Consider the following 16,765-nt stretch of genomic DNA (forward strand, 5'->3'; position numbering starts at 1 on the left):
GTTGACCTTTGGTGATATGTTTGCACTGTATGTTGCTTTCAGTGGCAGTTTTCTCTTTTTTTTATTTCATGAACTATGCTGGCAGTTATTTCAACAATTCCCAGTATAAATCATGCTGCACTTGTTATGAAAGAAAATTTACGAAACATTTGGTTAACTGCTGTTTCATGGAAATGATTAATTACAGAAAATAAATTATTAATGTAATTTTCTATTTGTAACTCTTACCAGAGTGATGTAATAATTTAAGCTTATGTTGTAGTGGATCTATACTTAAAAAAAAAAAACAAAAAAACAAAACAAAACAAAAAAAAAAAAACAACAAAAAAAAAAAACACCAAAACTGCAGCCAAACAAAAGAAGGTAAGTTGACACTGCTTTGGACATGATAACAGTTAAAGCAGAGGACAAAGATATTTTCTAATGGAGTTTGTTTTTCATAGAATCGCAGAATGGTTTGTGCTGGAAGGGACCCTAAAGCCCATCCAATCCCAGCCCCCTGCCATGGGCCAGGACACCTCTCACCAGGCCAGGTTGCTCAAAGCCCCATCCAGCCTGGCCTTGGGCACTGCCAGGGATGGGATAAACAATTTATACTTGCTGTCCAAACTTGATTTCTTGTTTCACTGGAAAGAAAGCATACAAGGATGCCTGTCATCTTGAAGGCTTGTCTCTAATCCCTCAGTTTTCAACAGCGAAAGGGATAGGATGTAGGAAGTCTGTGCTGTTTATGAGTGACTGTTCAGTGCAAGAGTAGGTGATGAGCAACTATTTATCTGTAAGTGGCACCTGTAAGGTTTTGCTGTGGTTTTTTTTTTGTTTGTTTGTTTGTTTTGTTTATTTTTTTGTTTTCCAGAGCCTGGAAAGTGTCTTTTTATGAAGTGAACACCTGCGTATGTGTGCTGTCTATTGATTGTTATCAGAGCTGGTAGAAACCTTATCAAATGTGGATTAATGTATAATTGCAAAAGTCAAGTTTATTTTGAGATGTTTGACAGAAAATGAGGACTTGTACTTGCAGAATGCATTGAAAGCACTGTGTTCTTGTCATGTGCTGATTTTGTAGTAACAGTTCAGTTGTGCTTCCCTCCAGCATGCAATTCCAGTTTAAGAATATGGGAATGAATGAGAAAAATACATGTTGCTTCTTCCCTCTCAGGATATTATAGTGAAAAGTCTGTTGTTGGCAGACAGAAGATAATATACTTCCATGAGGAAATGAAAGTTTTAGAAACAGCTAATAAATGGCACAACAAAGTCCAGGGTAATAGCTTTGGATTCTAATACAGTGTACCAAGTCCGTACCTATCAAGTCTTGCTTTATATTTTGAAACCCTGTGATAGAGGACTTCATTTAAAATAATAATAATAATAAAGCTTTGATCAAGTCATGCTTCTTGCATGTGTACTGCAGTTGTGTGTGCCATCTTTGTATGTAAGTAAACCTGGAATTGCTATTTTACACTTCTTGCCTGTGAAGACTATTATTCTTTGGCGATGGTTCCTTTTATGTGGTTTAGTTTAATTCAAATAATAAGCTAGACTGTGTAGTTGGTATTTCTAGTACAGAAGAACTGCTGTGCTTTAAAATCCCTACCCTAATCTATTTTGCAATAAATTTCTCATGTAGACAATACCTACAGATAAGTTTTTACTTTTCGTCATTTAGGTCAATCAGTTCAGCTAGGAGACTGAATTTTGTGCTGTCTACCATCTCTTAATTAATTAATATACAGTAATTCGTTGTTTTTGAAAGCTGATCCTAAAAAGAATACTTTCAGGCTGAGATGAGAACAATTCGTTATTTTTTAACACTGTTGAAGGTAGTGACTGTAAGCTTATTACTTTAAAATACAAAGTGGACAATATTTGTGATAGAAATGGACTTGAGTGTTGTTATTTGTGCTGAACAAATTAATGACAGCAAGTTTCTAGCATCACTAGCACTCTTCCTGTACTCTTCTGTCTGCTTTGTAAATTTATAGCAAATTACGGACAATGAGTCTAAGGGCAGGTTTTCTTAGCAATCTTTGCAGAATCTTAAATATCTTCCATCCTACTGTGTGAACAATTAAATCAGAAATGAAAATATTCAAGATCCTGAAAATTTTGTGGCTGACTAAAAGTGAGGAATAGCATGGAACTTGCTATATGAATTAAATTAGCACAAGGGCAGCCTTAAAGATCAGTTTCATTTATTTATTTATTTTCATTTCTTTGCTAAAGAGATTTATCTGCTTTAGAAAAATGAGAAACAGCGATAGCATTTTTACAAGCAGTGAAACAGAGGCATCAAGTCACAGGCCTTGTTCGTTTTCTAGTCACAAATTCAGCCTATTCCTGGTAGAAGCAAGGGGAGTAATACATGTTTGCAGTAAGGGTGATAAATATTCTACAGCAGTGTAGTCCTTAATACGAGATGATAAATTTCTAATAGAGCATAGTCTGTAACGTGACTTGCTTTTTGTATTTTTATTTACATATATCTGTCCAAAGCAAATCTTGTAAGAAAGCAATACAAGGCAACGGTTACAGCTGCATATTGTAGGTAAGAGAGAATTCACTATCATTTGTCACTTATGGAGTGGTTATTTTAGGGGTGGAAGGGAATCAAAGTGGTTCAGTAAGGGCAACGTAGAACATATTTTGAGTTCTTTAAATGTTAATTCTCGTACAGACTATATTGATGGTAAACTATTTTCCTCTCATGCTAACATTCTTCATTTTATGTCCCCAGTAATAGGTATAATACTCTAATAATTTAGTATATCTCCAGTTTTATGTTTTGTATTAATTGTTTTGCCAGTACTTCTGTAGTTGATCTTTTTTAATTATTTTTAATGTAACACTGTTGAGAATGCTAATGTTATCTGTAATACTTGGTGCTGTACATATACAGGGGAAAATGTAGTCCCTGTTCTCGAGGCCGTCAAGGGCAGCAAGCAGAGCACTGCTGTGGTGAGACGGGGCCACATCTGCTTAGGTAGGATGTCAAAAGCAGAGATGGAAATTTGCATTTCCTGATACCTGGTTGTAGCACTTTATTCACTATGCTGCTAATGCCCTAACTTCATTTAAAGCCTGAGTTCTTAGTGTGCAAAGCAGTCTGGCAAAAAATCCTACAAGAGTTTGATGCCACGAAAATTTTTGCTACCATAGAAGTGGAATGTAGTGGGTGGGTGGCAGTACTTATCCTTTTCTGCATGTTGATTTTGGAATATTCAGGAAATAAATTTGCTATTGTCTTTTACAGTAGCTCATAGTAGCACCATGAAATTGTGCATAGGGAAACTGTCCTTTAAAAATCCTTTGCTTTGAAGAATATCGTGCAAGTTTCTGTTCCTTTACCTGAGCAAGTGATCAGTCATTATCGATAATCTTAAGATACCATTGCCACTGGGTACTGACTAAATCAGTGTCTTGTTTTTTCCCCAGTTTAGAGTAGATAAATATCTCCCTTATAGTAAAAAACTTTTATGTAATTCTATTGAAAATCTTGCTTCTTGTGACTTTCAAGACCAGTAAATGAGCGAGTCATTTTTTTTTAACTGAATGTCCTACTTTTTGTTTTGCCAACAATGCTTGCTGAAATCCCACTTGGCTAAGTTGGGGACAACACAACCATCCAAACCAGGCTATTTCTTTTGCACTCTGTAAATAGATTTCACTGTAGTTTGTATGCACATTGTTCTTCACTACTTTCAAAGTCTGAGGATTTTTAATCAGGGTTTGTCAGCTCTTCTTAGGTGTCTGTTACTAACCAACCCAGCCCAATCTTTCATGTAGAGCTTGACTTCTTCAGAAGACTTTTCCCTCACTGGGTGAAAGGAGGGAAAATGAAGTGCTTCACAATTTTTTCTCCTATGAAAGTAAGTGAATTGTCCATATGAAGAGTTATTTCCTCTTTCATGGTAAATTAAAATAACGATTTTGTTATCTTTCTACCAGTTTGATGATTGGATGAATATGTTTGTAGGTTTAGAGAAAAGGCAGATATGTACTAAAGACAAAGAGTTAAATTATGAAAATGAGATGGAAGGTTAGACTTCAGTGTTCTGCAACTCAGTTTAACATACTGAATTCTTTAATTACAGAAATTAATGAGCAATTAAGTTATTGAACAGCTTTTATGAAATAGAAACTATATGGTCAGAACTTATATGTGACGTCTAGCAAAACAGAAATTGAAGTTTTCTGGAGCCGAATACAATTTCTAGGCAGCAGTATCAGCGAAGATTTACATTTATGAACCCTCAACAGCTATTGGAGGTGTTAAAATAAATTTGTTAGCTAGTCATTTACTTAACATTTAATCAATAGTAGAAGAACAGGAATCCTACTAGTTTTGGAGCAGAATTTGTGGCATAACTCATCTGTTAGTACTGAAAGGAGGAAAAGTATTGAAGTGTGATGTTTCAGTTTGGTAATCGTGTGATGGAAAAACATATGTGGTTCAATCACTGAAATGCAGCCTGAATCATCTGTTGTTGCTGCATGAATACCAAAAGCCTTAAACAATAAAACTCTCTGAGTAATAACATGCGTAGTGTTCTGCTTTTAGATTTATGAACCATACGAACCAGGAAAATGCTAATATCTTCCCTGTTTTAAATATCAGTTAATTCATTTTTATTTTTTTTTAATAAAATACTCACATGGATGAATTCCTGGCCTTCAACTCTTTGTTTTTCAGAAACACTTCAGCTGTTTTTATTACTCAACACTTTCACAGAGGAGCTTTCTGTAAAATGATATCAGGGCCATTTAATCATTTTTAGGATTTTCTTGGAAGTAGGAGTGTTAAATGAGAAAACTCATTGCCTGGTGTGTTCTCCTCCCCTCTTCCCTCCATCAAATATTCTTACCTCCAGAAAGCTTCACTCCACGCTCTCCCCCCAAGTTTATTGTAGCAAGGAGATAAAGAATGAGTAGAGTTATGTTTTCAACTTGTTAAATAGGCTGGAAAATGGGGCTATTGTCTGCATGGCGCCTACATGTATTTTAATAGGAGTAGAACACCATTAGCATAGCCAGTGGAGTGATGGTAATGCCTTCAGGAACAAACTGTCTAAATATATATTTTTTCAAATTAATTAAAAAAAAATCAAGACGTTCATCTGCCTATAGTTTGTAAACATGTAGCATCCTTCAACATACCAGATGTTTCTGCCCAAGCTGCAATGACTCAGAAACAGGCTGCTCAGAGTTCCTGAGCGATGTCAGCCAGACAATGTGTCTTTTCTTTGTGAATCCCTTTTAGGTAATTGGTGATAAAACATTTGCAGTGATTGGTGGCATTACCTCCAAGGAAATTATGTTTACTGAAACACTCTCTCTTTAAATGTTGTTTGGCACAGGGAGGGAGAAGAATCTTCTTACTAGAATGGAATTTGTCATCAGATATCAACGACTGCTCAGAAAATTGCAGCTGAGTGAATACCATATTGTGAGTGTGATAGCACATACACCACCATGTGCAACTTGTCAGTGCACGTGCTGCTGAACGGTTGTATTCCCTGAAACACAATACCTGGAGCTTTGTGCTCAGTAATATTTGTTGTATTCTGCATTTGGGGAAAAAAATGGAGAAAAATATTTGGTCATTGTGTTTTTTCTGTTTTATGGTGGGTAATTGCAACTACACAAATGGATGTTGTCTGTTCTTCCAGATAGGCAGAATATAGTAGCATGTGGAAATCAGGCCATTCTTAATGTAGATTATTCATTATTCGTATTCATTCATATTCATTATTCAGCTTATTTCACGAAAAATTTAAAAAATCAATAAAATAAAATAAAGTTCTACCTTACTTAGGAATGCTACAGGCTGTGCTGTGAAATGCAGGGTGACTTCCCAGGATGTTCTTCCCGCATCTGTAAGAGCACAGAGTCAGGACGTGCTTGGAAATCTGTGTCACACATGCAAAGCTACTGCTCTCATTTAGGGCAGAATTTGAGAGAAGGGAGTTGGAATGTCTCAGGAATACTTTGGGTTTGATATATTTTCTGTTGTCTATCCCTTTCCTTGTTTAATATTTTTATAGTTACTGCAAAGTTTTATCCATGTGTCTGGAAACGTTAGGAGTGCTTTACAACTTCCCGGCCGGCTTGTTGCCGCTAGGCGTGCTGCCCCTCCCGTCGCTCAGGTTCTATGCACCAGATGCCATGCATTCTGGAATGAGTGTAATTCATCTTCCAGATGGGAAAACTTGGCTTTTGGGGAAAGATAATGTCTTTTGTGCAATGTAACAATTCCTCACTTTGTTTACACAGGCAAGCAGATATGAAAGTACCTTTTTCTGTAAGTAATTACAAGATTGTATTTAAGAAAGGAGGACTCTGAAAGCTTTGTGTTCTGTTATGATTTAAAGACCTTATGCTGAAATAAAAGGATGGTTTTATTTAAATGCATTGTTTTTATACACACAATGTTAAAACAGTATTAAAGTTGTGAAGTCAATTCTTTTAGAAGCCCTGCAGTGTTAAAACTGAAGTGGTCTTATGCAATCTCGACTCCTTTTTCTGTTGTACAGTCTTCAGTGAAATGATTGTTGAGTATTTGCAGTTCTGTTGTAAACAGAAATATGTAAGTGCTTAGTTAATGAACATATGTTTGGTGTTTTCTTTTCCCTTGCTGGGAGCCTGGACTTCATTTATGGCATGCCACTGAGATTCTGACCTGAAGGAGGAGAGAGCTGATCATGGGTTTTTCCAGTCCAGGATGAGTGTTAATGGCTAATGAAATAAAGGGAGGATAGAGGCAGCTATCCCACTCTGCTTTACAACTCATTCCCTTTGTTGTTAGTAAAAAACCAACCAAACAAAAAACCCCTGCAATACTTTGCTTCAGGCTGCAGAGAGCATATTTCTCCCCTAAGATGCAAACATCAAAATGACTTGCTTTTAAATATTCCCCTTTTGCTGCTGAACCAAAAATCAATTACTTGTGTAAGCACACTTGCTACAAATCTTCCATGCATCTATAAACAGTGTCACTACAGAATTGTCTATCATCCATAAGCTTAAAAGGAGAAATTCTTGTTTCAGAAATTGTGAAATGATTTATTGCTCTTTTTTTTGTTTGTTTTTACTTCTGTTCTGATTTTAAATTCAATGATACATACATTAAAATGGGTCTTAAAAAAAACACCGCTCTAAACTGTATAACAAAGAGTATTTTAGTCCATCTGATACAACAATACTGTATTAGGTGATAATACCTTGATAACTCAGGAAATAAATTTGTTTAAATAGATTTATTGTTTTGTAAAAAAGATAAATTCTAAAGGGTAGCTGGACAGAAATTGCCTTTGTGTTCTTGTGTTTTTCTTTTAAATTAATTCATTTTATCCCATGCACTAGGCTTAAATTTTCCTGAAAAAGCAGCCATAGCAGTAACTGCTCTTGTTTTCTGGGTCATGCCCATGTTGTCTGTTTGGTTCCTGTGAGAACAGCTGTTTACTGCAGTTGTAACTTTACTATTATAAATCTCTGGCCTTTATTTGCTTTCTTTAGAGCCAGGATATATCTGGTTCATAATAGCAAAAGAGTAACGGTTATTCTATGGCTCCATCTGTCTCCTCTCCCAGTTTTTATATCCTCATGTGCTTCTTGCTTAGCCTGGCCTGGAATGAATTTGACTGTCTAAGCATGCAAGAATTTTACTTCCCCCCGAACTTACCTCCAAATAACGATGTGAATGGGGAACCTCTTTCAGTAGTTCTTATCTTAAGAGTTATCTTGTCAGTGGACTACATCATGGTTTTCCAACAGGGTCTAGATTTCAAGTACATTGAAGTTCAGCAGTGTTGGCCTCTGATGGAAATTCATGATCTTACTGTGCAAGGGCCTTGGTCTTTGTGAGAATTTCAGAATGTGTGTATTGCATAATGCCAGCACTTACCATAGTTATATTGCTTTCTTTTGTCATATTTACCTGACCAAACTATCCGTATATATGAAAATGATGAGCTCTATTATTAGAAGTATAGTTGAATAGCTAATTAGCTTTAAAATTATTAGCTGTATTAACATTTATAGTAGTCCTTAGTAAAATAGTTTGAAATTGGTCATATTATTGCTCTTTTAAATATGTGAAAAACTTAAGACTGCTTTCTTTAATATTAAAGCCTTGAAAAAGTGACAATATTCATACTGTCTTTTTCCGTGTAAAGAAAAAACAGTTTGTGAATTTTCAATCTATCTTTTTTGTAAAAATCTATATTTTTTAAAAGTCTAATAATAGTTAACTAGTCTCGATAGAAACCTCTGCACTGACTCTTCTTGTCCAAAGTACTTGATATCGATAGGCTTTCCGTGAGTTAATAGCAATAACTGGTTATGTTGTTGTCTTGTGGTTCCATCAAGCAGTGGGTCAGCTGCCTTAATCCATTTGACTGAACTTCTCATGACTCTCAACAGATGTTTTGCCTTTAAAGGTCAGTTTAACTTTCTGAACAGACTAGCTCCTTGCTTCCCAGAGCATGCCAACATAGTTAAGAACTGGAATGCAGTTTGACATCAGGAATGAAATCTCATGAATTTCTTTTTCACTTCCTTAGTTATTCAGCCAAATCTCATATGATACCCACTTTCATAACAACCGCAGAGCATGTTTTAAAAGGAAAAGACAATGTCAGAAGAAGAAGATAACATGAAGAATTAGGTCATGTTGTTACTGCAAATAGCTGTAAGTTGTAAGGCAGAATCATTCCAAATAGTGTATTTTAGTAAGGTTTGCCTGTATTACAATAGTATATTGCAGCATGGTTGTGCTAGGCATTAAAACATAGGCATAATTAAATTCCCATCCAAAATGTATGCTGTGCATATCCGTGTTTGATATTAAAACAAAATGCATGCAGAGAAACCCAGTCAGTTAATGGACTCCAACACCATTCTTAACAGTGGAAGTGGCAAGGAAAAGGTGCCCCACGGAAGACCAGAGAAAGCAATGAAGTTAAAGTAAATCATAAGCTCTCAGCAGGAAACTTAGCTTTTAAAAGGAGATACGATTGTATCCTAATGTATTTTTAGGGAGAGCCATGATTTGCTTCTCTGTTGGAAGGGGAGATGTGTTTTGCTGAAGCAGAGTTGTCCACCCTGTGACTGGCAGAAGTCTGCAGCAGGTATTTCAAAGAAAAGTTCTTCTCAACCATGGACAGTTACTTGTTGGCTCACACCTGAAGCATGTTAGGTTGGCCTGTCTGACGTAACTGTGCTGGAATGCAATAGGGAGGTTGCATCCGTGTTGGGATTCCTGCTAATATTTTGTGACTTTGTTTCATAGATTGGCCACGGGTTGTGGGAACAAACATGCAGCAGATTTCCATGTGTGAATTATTACTGTGCTTATTATGGTGCTCAGTAATGTGACTTTTTACTCCATGATGTAACTGAAAACATCATTTGGCACACTTGTATGTTTTGTGTATATCTGCTGTGTGAAAATTTCAGTATTTTACCACCACTAATAAAATAATTTTCATTGTTAAAATAATCATGCACAATATTGGGTTCCCAACCAGCAGCTTTGCTGAAGGGTTCAGGAATTCTCCTGTATTCAGAAGAGGGCAGAAAAAAAATGGTGCTTCTTCACTTAATTCTCCATTGAAAGTTTAAGATCTCCATTTCTATAGGTAGAGAAGAACCAAACAAATCGTTAGGTCCACATGACAGCTACAGTGCCATGCTGAAATAATAACTTCAGTCTTATGTAGCTGTCTAGTACTTCATAATTCTTCCTATCTAGACTATTATTTTTTAATGGTGATCTGCTCAGGTGTCTGCCTGATCTTTTGATAATCTCACAGGTCTATTTTACAATTCTTTTTTCTTTTATTTCTCAGATATATGGCCTTAGTGGTAGTATATGCTGTTCCACTGACCTTAATGCAAAAACACTAATGCTGCTGTCTTTCTGTTTTCAGTCGTACCCAAAAGTTAATAGTAATGAGGGGAAGATTGTGATAATAGACAAATGTAGGTTTTCACTGCCACTTTTGGCTATTCACTCCTGGCAATGCGGTGATCTGTTTGAACATGTGCGCTTATGCTCTCCTTAGCTGTTTGTTTCAGTTATTAACAACAGCGGTGTTCTGTTCTTTCTGGTAGCACGCACGTCTTTCCAAGTCACTTTTAAAGCAGGATAGGTGCATGCTTTCTGCCTTGCAGTGTTGTATTTGAAAACAAATTATACGGGTAAGGGTCCAGCATGGGATGAATGTTGCAAGCCAGGAGAAACTTTTAAGGAATGACAGCGATGGACTTCCTGGTTGAAAAGAGTTGTGACCACTTAGGTGATCTCTAGCAGGACGTAACATTTGTGGGCTCTGCTTGGGGACGTTTGCGTGTACAGCTCAGAAATGGAGGTCCAAGTCTTCTGGCTGAAATGCAACATAGGATATTTGGGGGGGGGGGGGGGGCTGTATACTAGACTTTTTTTTTGATGGTTTTGAGAAGCTGGAAAGTGATGTGCCAGCAAGATAGGAGATGGTAGACATTGGAATGTAGCAGTGAGTCTGTAATCAAGTTTCATAGATTTTTTTTTTCCCCTGTGATATATAGTATGGGATCCTGTGAATATAATGAGAATGTATAAAGTAATAAAGGAGGATTTGGGTGGAAGACCTTTCTTATATTTTTCAGTTTGGATACTAAATATTATGTTTTAATGTACTCTGTGTTTCCTTTTCCCCTATAAATCACTGTTCTCCGTGAAGTTGTTAGGAGGTTATCATTTTCATTTTATGGCTGAAATTTGAATGTTCAATGAAGTAAGTGGACATATTTCTAAAAATGATGCTACTCTGACTTTTCCTTTGACGTCTGTTACCCAAAACAGATGAAGAATTTCTCGGGTAGGTATAGAACACCTGTTATTGCGTATCAGAAATAGAAGCTTCAGTACAGATGAGCGGTGTTTCAAAACTCTTTAATTTACATATTGTTGCAAGCTGCAGATGCTGCTTGTTAATGTTAAAGGTAGGAATTCATCAGTACATGGCCTTGATTTGTTATCTGTCTGTTATCTTCTTCCAAGTGTTATAGTTACCAACTTCTTATGTCCAGGATTTTTCCTATTGTTGTTGCCTGTGCTTGATGCTATGCTTTGATAACTGCTTGGAATTTCTAACGGAGTACAAATAGCTATAAGTGCCTTTCTGCCAGAGGATAAATCTGCTTTTTTTCTGAGAAGGTTTGGTAATTTCCTATGTGCGAGTATCTATGGCTCACCCAGACACTCAAACGTCCAAAAAAAGGATAAGCTTATGTTGCTAGCATGTGTCTCTTCTTGGTCAACTTTCTTATCATTATTTGAATTACTTCATGATGTGTCAGAACTCCAGCAGAGCTATGTCTTCTCTTAAAGGTACTTCAGGTTCTCTTTGTCTCCCATACTGGGGGGAAAAAACTTAGCTGAGTTTTTTTTACTACATTCTTGTAAACCACAGCGTCTCAACATTTAAAGGCAAATGTACCTTACCTCAATTGAAAATAAAAATCATATTTCAGTGGGGAGCTCCCTTATGGATATGACAGTTTCCACTCTGGTCTTATGTTCTTTCACTCTTTGAACCCAGAACTGCAATTTCTCTGCCAGCATCCTCTTGCAGCAAAGGTCACTGCTGGCAGACAGGTTGGGTGCTTGCTTGCTATTCCATGTATTCCACTCAAGGTTCCGTTTTCATGATACAATAAAAATGAATGAGTCTGTACTATACGCTTCGTTTTAAGCTTAGTAATTGTTACATGGTTATTCTAAACTGGTAGGAAAAGGGGGAGGTGCTTTTTTATTCTCTGGTGTGATGTACAGAATGATTACAAACAATTTTGTATTTTTTTCCCCCTAAAGGAAAAGGGGTTTGAAAAAACACCCAAAAGGTGCAATGAAGTGTTGCATGTTTTCATGATTTCTTACTGTCGAGGAACTGGCGTTAGCTATAGAATAGTATTAGAAATTCTGTACAGTGTTTTGAGGGGTCTGACTAGGAATATTGAATGCTCCCCAGCTTCTTTGGGTCAGTCAGAGTCCGTCTTAGCCCCTCACTTCTCTTTTTGTTGTGCCCTGTTCTGGAAGTGATGAACCTTTGCAATAACGGTAAATGTAGAGGTAGCATCAAATGCACTAATGTGGGATCATATTTTCCAGTGGTACTGTTATGGTTTAAAGCAGATTACAATTTTTCTTCTTCAGACCTTTTCTTGTATTTCTTCTAACCATTATTTTATGAAAAGATGTGGCAGATATGGGAGCTTCAGAAAGAGTATATGCTAATCTCTATTTTGTAATGATTTCCTTTTTCCTTTGGGTTCCCTTAGATTAGTTTTGTCTAAGTTTTGATCTGGATCATTCAAAATTTAATTGGTTTTCTGCATGTATTCTGTATTTATGCTCATGTTCCTGGGAGTAGATTTTTGCTTTGAGCTGTGTTTTGTTTCTTGTTTTTTTAAGCCAATACTTAAAAACAAACATATGAAGAAAAATAGTTACACACATGCATTCATTTAAAACAAAGAAAAGATAAAACAGAGCAAAAAACATTTTGTGATTGGTGGCCCACAAACAGCTTTTCAAGAGTACGTACTTGTCTGTAAAAGTGAGATAGGCAAATATGCATGTGCATTCAGTCTGAGATTGTGGAAAAAATAATGCTTAAATTCTTGTATTTAGGGGCAACTACCAGCTGTTTCAAAATGAGAATTGTTGCAAGTACAGAAAAAGGAGTCAATGTTGATAAATGGCTTATCACAGTTTTAATCCTGAGAGGGACCGGGGACATGTGTAGTAGCGTATGTGTGTAATCACCCAAAGGATGTCTTTGGATCCCAAGCAGGACAGCAGCTTAGCTGCTGATAACCCTGTGTCCTGGCAGTTGCAGGAGGCAGCCACATGTTAAAGGTTGCACGCATTTCGGTGATTTTTGCATAATTCTTCACAGGAGGTATGCACGTGTGAGAGAGCAGTGTTCGTTCCTAATCCCTACGGCAATTGTTTTATGCCCTCCAGAACATGCAAATAAGTTCTGGTATTTGTGATAAGTAAATCAGATTTTTTTTTTTTTCAAAATTAGTCCTCTGCATTCTCTGAGGTCTTTTGTTTAATTTGCTTTTTTACCTGCCACCATGGTGGCAGTATTGTGTGGTTACTCGTAGTTTTTTGCTTTGTAGTTCTTTGCTTTGTGCCTAGGGGTAATAGATTGCAGGCTGAAATGAATCTACAATTTATTGTTGGAATTAAGTTCCACAGGCTAACTGTTTAATTAAATGTTCATTGTGAATTGGTGTCATCACACTTCTGGTGTTTGTATGTCTGTGAGAAAATCCACTTAACGTCATTTGTAAGGTAACAGATTATTTTAATTTCAAGAAATTGCACTGAAATTAATTGTATTAATGTAATGAGATATTTAAACTATTAGATACTTTTATCCAATCACTAAGTAATATGTCAGTCTTGATTTTTTGTTTATTTTTTTAATGTGAGTTTCTTTTGCCTTTTGCTGAAATAGCAAGAAATAATTTGAAGATACTTGGTTTGAGGTGAGAGTGTATGCCTAGAACAGTGGAACAGAGAGGTTTGGGCCATCAGCTTCAACTGAAACGTACCTCACTGCAATTTGGGATTTGTTCTTCTGAAACTATATTGCTAACAGTGAGTGAAAGATGGGGTGAGAAATGTAGGAATATAGGGGTGCAGGAATTATGAGATGGTTGATTATGGCTGTCCCACAATCGTACATTCTTAGCACATTTAGCGCAATTTCTTTGCAGTGGTATGAATTTTTGACGGGCTGTTTTAGCCTGTAATTCTTAAGTCTGGGTATATAAACATTTTTATAAGCCATAATATCCAGGTCATTCTGAAGCAAATGTGTGAGAAGAAAGCTGGAAAAGCATAGCAGGTTCTACTGGGAATTAAGTTGGGGGGGAGGGAGAGGAGGAATTGATGCCTTAAAAGATCCTTTAAGAGCTGCAAAGTTATTTCTTAACTTCTGTTACAGTCATATTTTAGCTGATAATGATTTTTTCAGGCTATAGGGTTTGGTTTTATCACTATACTGTGAAGTAGGCATTGAATCTGTCATGATTTAAATGAATGGCAAAAGTGTCTAACTTTACTGGTGCTATGTTAGACAAATATGAGGAATAAAATTATCACAGTGCAAAATGGTAACTGTTCCAGTTTCCTCTGAATTTGAGAAATAGACTGATTTCCTTGCTTTCTAGATTGTCAGACTACAGATAGTTTTGATCTGGTGGTTGAGTGTATTTAAGAACTATCACAGTTTTCTTGAAGCCATGCTATACTGTGCACGTAATGCTCATGTAACCACAACATCAGGCTTCATTCCTAACTTAGTTTAGAACCATGCAGGAAGAACAAACAAACAAACAACCCATTAACCCTTAACTAAGGTATAATCATGCTTTTAACATGAATTCTCCAAGTGGCCAAGGACTTTAGCCTAAACTTCAGATGACTACCGGTGACAGTTTGCATGGTAGATCAGTGTATTTCTTCATTAAAAACTGTTTCAGCTTTTTTCTTTTTCATAAACCCAGTCTTGTTTTTTCTAAAGAGGTTATGGGTGATGCTCAGTGTGCTGTGCCTTCGTATTTCTGATGTAAGCAGCACTGAGCAGAGTGCTTATCTTGTGAGGTCTGGCTCCTGCTGAGTTCAGAAATCCACAGGAGCTGAGGGTGGCTGAGGTGAGGTTGTTGATTTTCTGTCTGATTTCTGTGGAAAGTAGTGGATGGGTTATGCCTCTCTACTTACTCCCCCGGATTTTCTGCTGGCACAGGAATCACTGCCTTGCACCTGGATCAGTTAGGCTCCTTCCCTGGCTTGGGTCAGAGATGCTTGCCTGCCACTGACTTCCCAGAGGTGCTACTGAGGAGTTTTCTGTGATTTAGTTTCCGAAACCAAGCCAACATTTCTGCTGAGTATGTTGGGGTTTTTTTGTTTGTTTTGTTTTTGATTCCTTTCAACTGTGCACATTGAGTATTGGAAAGCAGGATTCACCACAACTGCAAAGGAATCAGAATTTATTTATTTAAACAGTTAGATACTGGTATCATACTTTCTCAGTTTTAGGCTATGTATAGAAGTTATAGCAACTTTACTTGGAAACTAATGCAAAGAATCAACTTAGTGTAACTGGTGCAGACCCTTATGATGACAAAATAGTATCTAATGTGGAGTTTATTCCTGTAATTAACATACCCTTCATCAATATACAACCATTTAAAATGATTCACGTCTTATTAGAGCTTAGTGCAGTTAAACTAAATACGTTTATTCTTAAACTTCTTAACTGGAATGTAAGGGGAGGTGGTATACATGTCAGTGTGTGAAGACAAGAACTTGATGTTTCCATTAATTTCTTATGTGTTTTTTAAGTTAGGAGGCCTCACTGTCATCTACTGAAATTCTGCAACTACAGCTGTTTATCTAGAATCACTGTCTTACTAAGTTTATGGTAAATGATATTACACAAGTTTTTGCAGTTACATTCAAAGATTCAGAATTTATTTTGAAAGCTTGTTATGCAACACAATTCACTGAATTGTGTCACTTTTTTTTTTAATAGTCATTTTTTTCATTTAAACCTAACAAGTTATTTGATATATAATCTCCGACGGTCTCCAGATAGTATTCTTGATATCTAATCCCAAGCCAACTGCTGTGGTGGTTGGTGTGGCTAATTGGTTTCTTCGGGATTGTCTTCATTGCACAGACATTCCTGACAAAAATCCTGTCTTCCAGGAAGCAAAGGAAAGCTTCATCAAACAGGCTTCAACCCAAGTTGGTTGGCCTGTTTGGGATTATAGGAAAAAAAAAAAAAAAAGGCATAAATTAGCACAACTCGTGTAATACAGACACTCAAATATTATTCTGTAATGTGATGGCTATCTCTTGTGTTATTCTAACTGGAGAGAAGCGTCAATCAGCACAGACAGTTCACAAACTTCTGAAGCTATAGGAGTTTTCTGTTTTCAATAAGTACGTGGAAAACTGTAGGAGAAAGTGGTGTCTAAAAAGGAAGCTGTTACTGCCTATCAGTAAAAGAGTTACATGAGATTAGTGACTGCAGTGCAAGCATTACTGCTTGCAAAATTACTACTCTGTAAAAATTGTGCTAAACTTTGAAAATTCCTGTTCCACATGTACGTGTTTGTGTTCAGAAAAGAATGGAGGGGTGTAAAGACTGTCTCGCTCTCCTGAGACTGATTTTCTTGGTGGCACAGAATCTAACAATCAGACAGTAGTTTTGACAGGGAATAATGTGTGCGTTTTATGCAGGCAGCCCAGTTGGTCTGCTATGGTATTAACAACGTTCATTTACTTGTTGCATATCTGCTGCAGTCTGAGAAAATATAAAGCACCTATTGGCTTCTGAATTGGGTAGGATTATTCATTTAGGAAAAAATTACAGGCATGCCTTCAGCACCCTGTTTATATTCTTCAGGCCACCCCAGGAAGGTACTTTTCCCCAAGGAAATGATGCATACACATGGCGAGCTGTGTTGGTATAGATATGTGATATAATTCTGATGGTATGTTTCCCTTTGTAGCTGAACCCCGCTGATAAGTCTGTAAGGTGAACTTTGATCTTGGGATCATCTGTACTGCAGATTTTTTTTTATTTTTTTATTTTTTACCAAGGCTGCAATCTTGCCATTGCTTATTCCCATGAACAGTATTGTGAAATTCTAATTAATGTAATATATGTGGATATAAAGTCCTCATTTTGACTAGTTT

General features: G+C 36.7%; 2 protein-coding genes and 1 long non-coding RNA gene across 3 annotated transcripts in view; 2 read left to right on the forward strand and 1 right to left on the reverse strand.

The window, feature by feature from the left end:
* Positions 1-16,765, forward strand: part of TAMM41 (TAM41 mitochondrial translocator assembly and maintenance homolog) — a 130,512-nt gene that overhangs the window by 49,143 nt on the left and 64,604 nt on the right. The window lies entirely within an intron of this gene.
* The window catches only part of VGLL4 (vestigial like family member 4), a 92,405-nt gene that overhangs the window by 11,036 nt on the left and 64,604 nt on the right, over positions 1-16,765 (forward strand). The window lies entirely within an intron of this gene.
* Positions 809-16,765, reverse strand: part of LOC310880560 — a 32,472-nt gene continuing 16,515 nt past the window's right edge. Inside the window, exon 2 of the long non-coding RNA XR_014571758.1 lies at positions 809-15,818. This is a non-coding gene — a long non-coding RNA (uncharacterized lncRNA). The remainder of the gene's footprint in view (positions 15,819-16,765) is intronic.

This window comes from Anser anser, assembly GCF_964211835.1.
Source record: "Anser anser genome assembly, chromosome: 12".
Classification (NCBI taxonomy): domain Eukaryota; kingdom Metazoa; phylum Chordata; class Aves; order Anseriformes; family Anatidae; genus Anser; species Anser anser.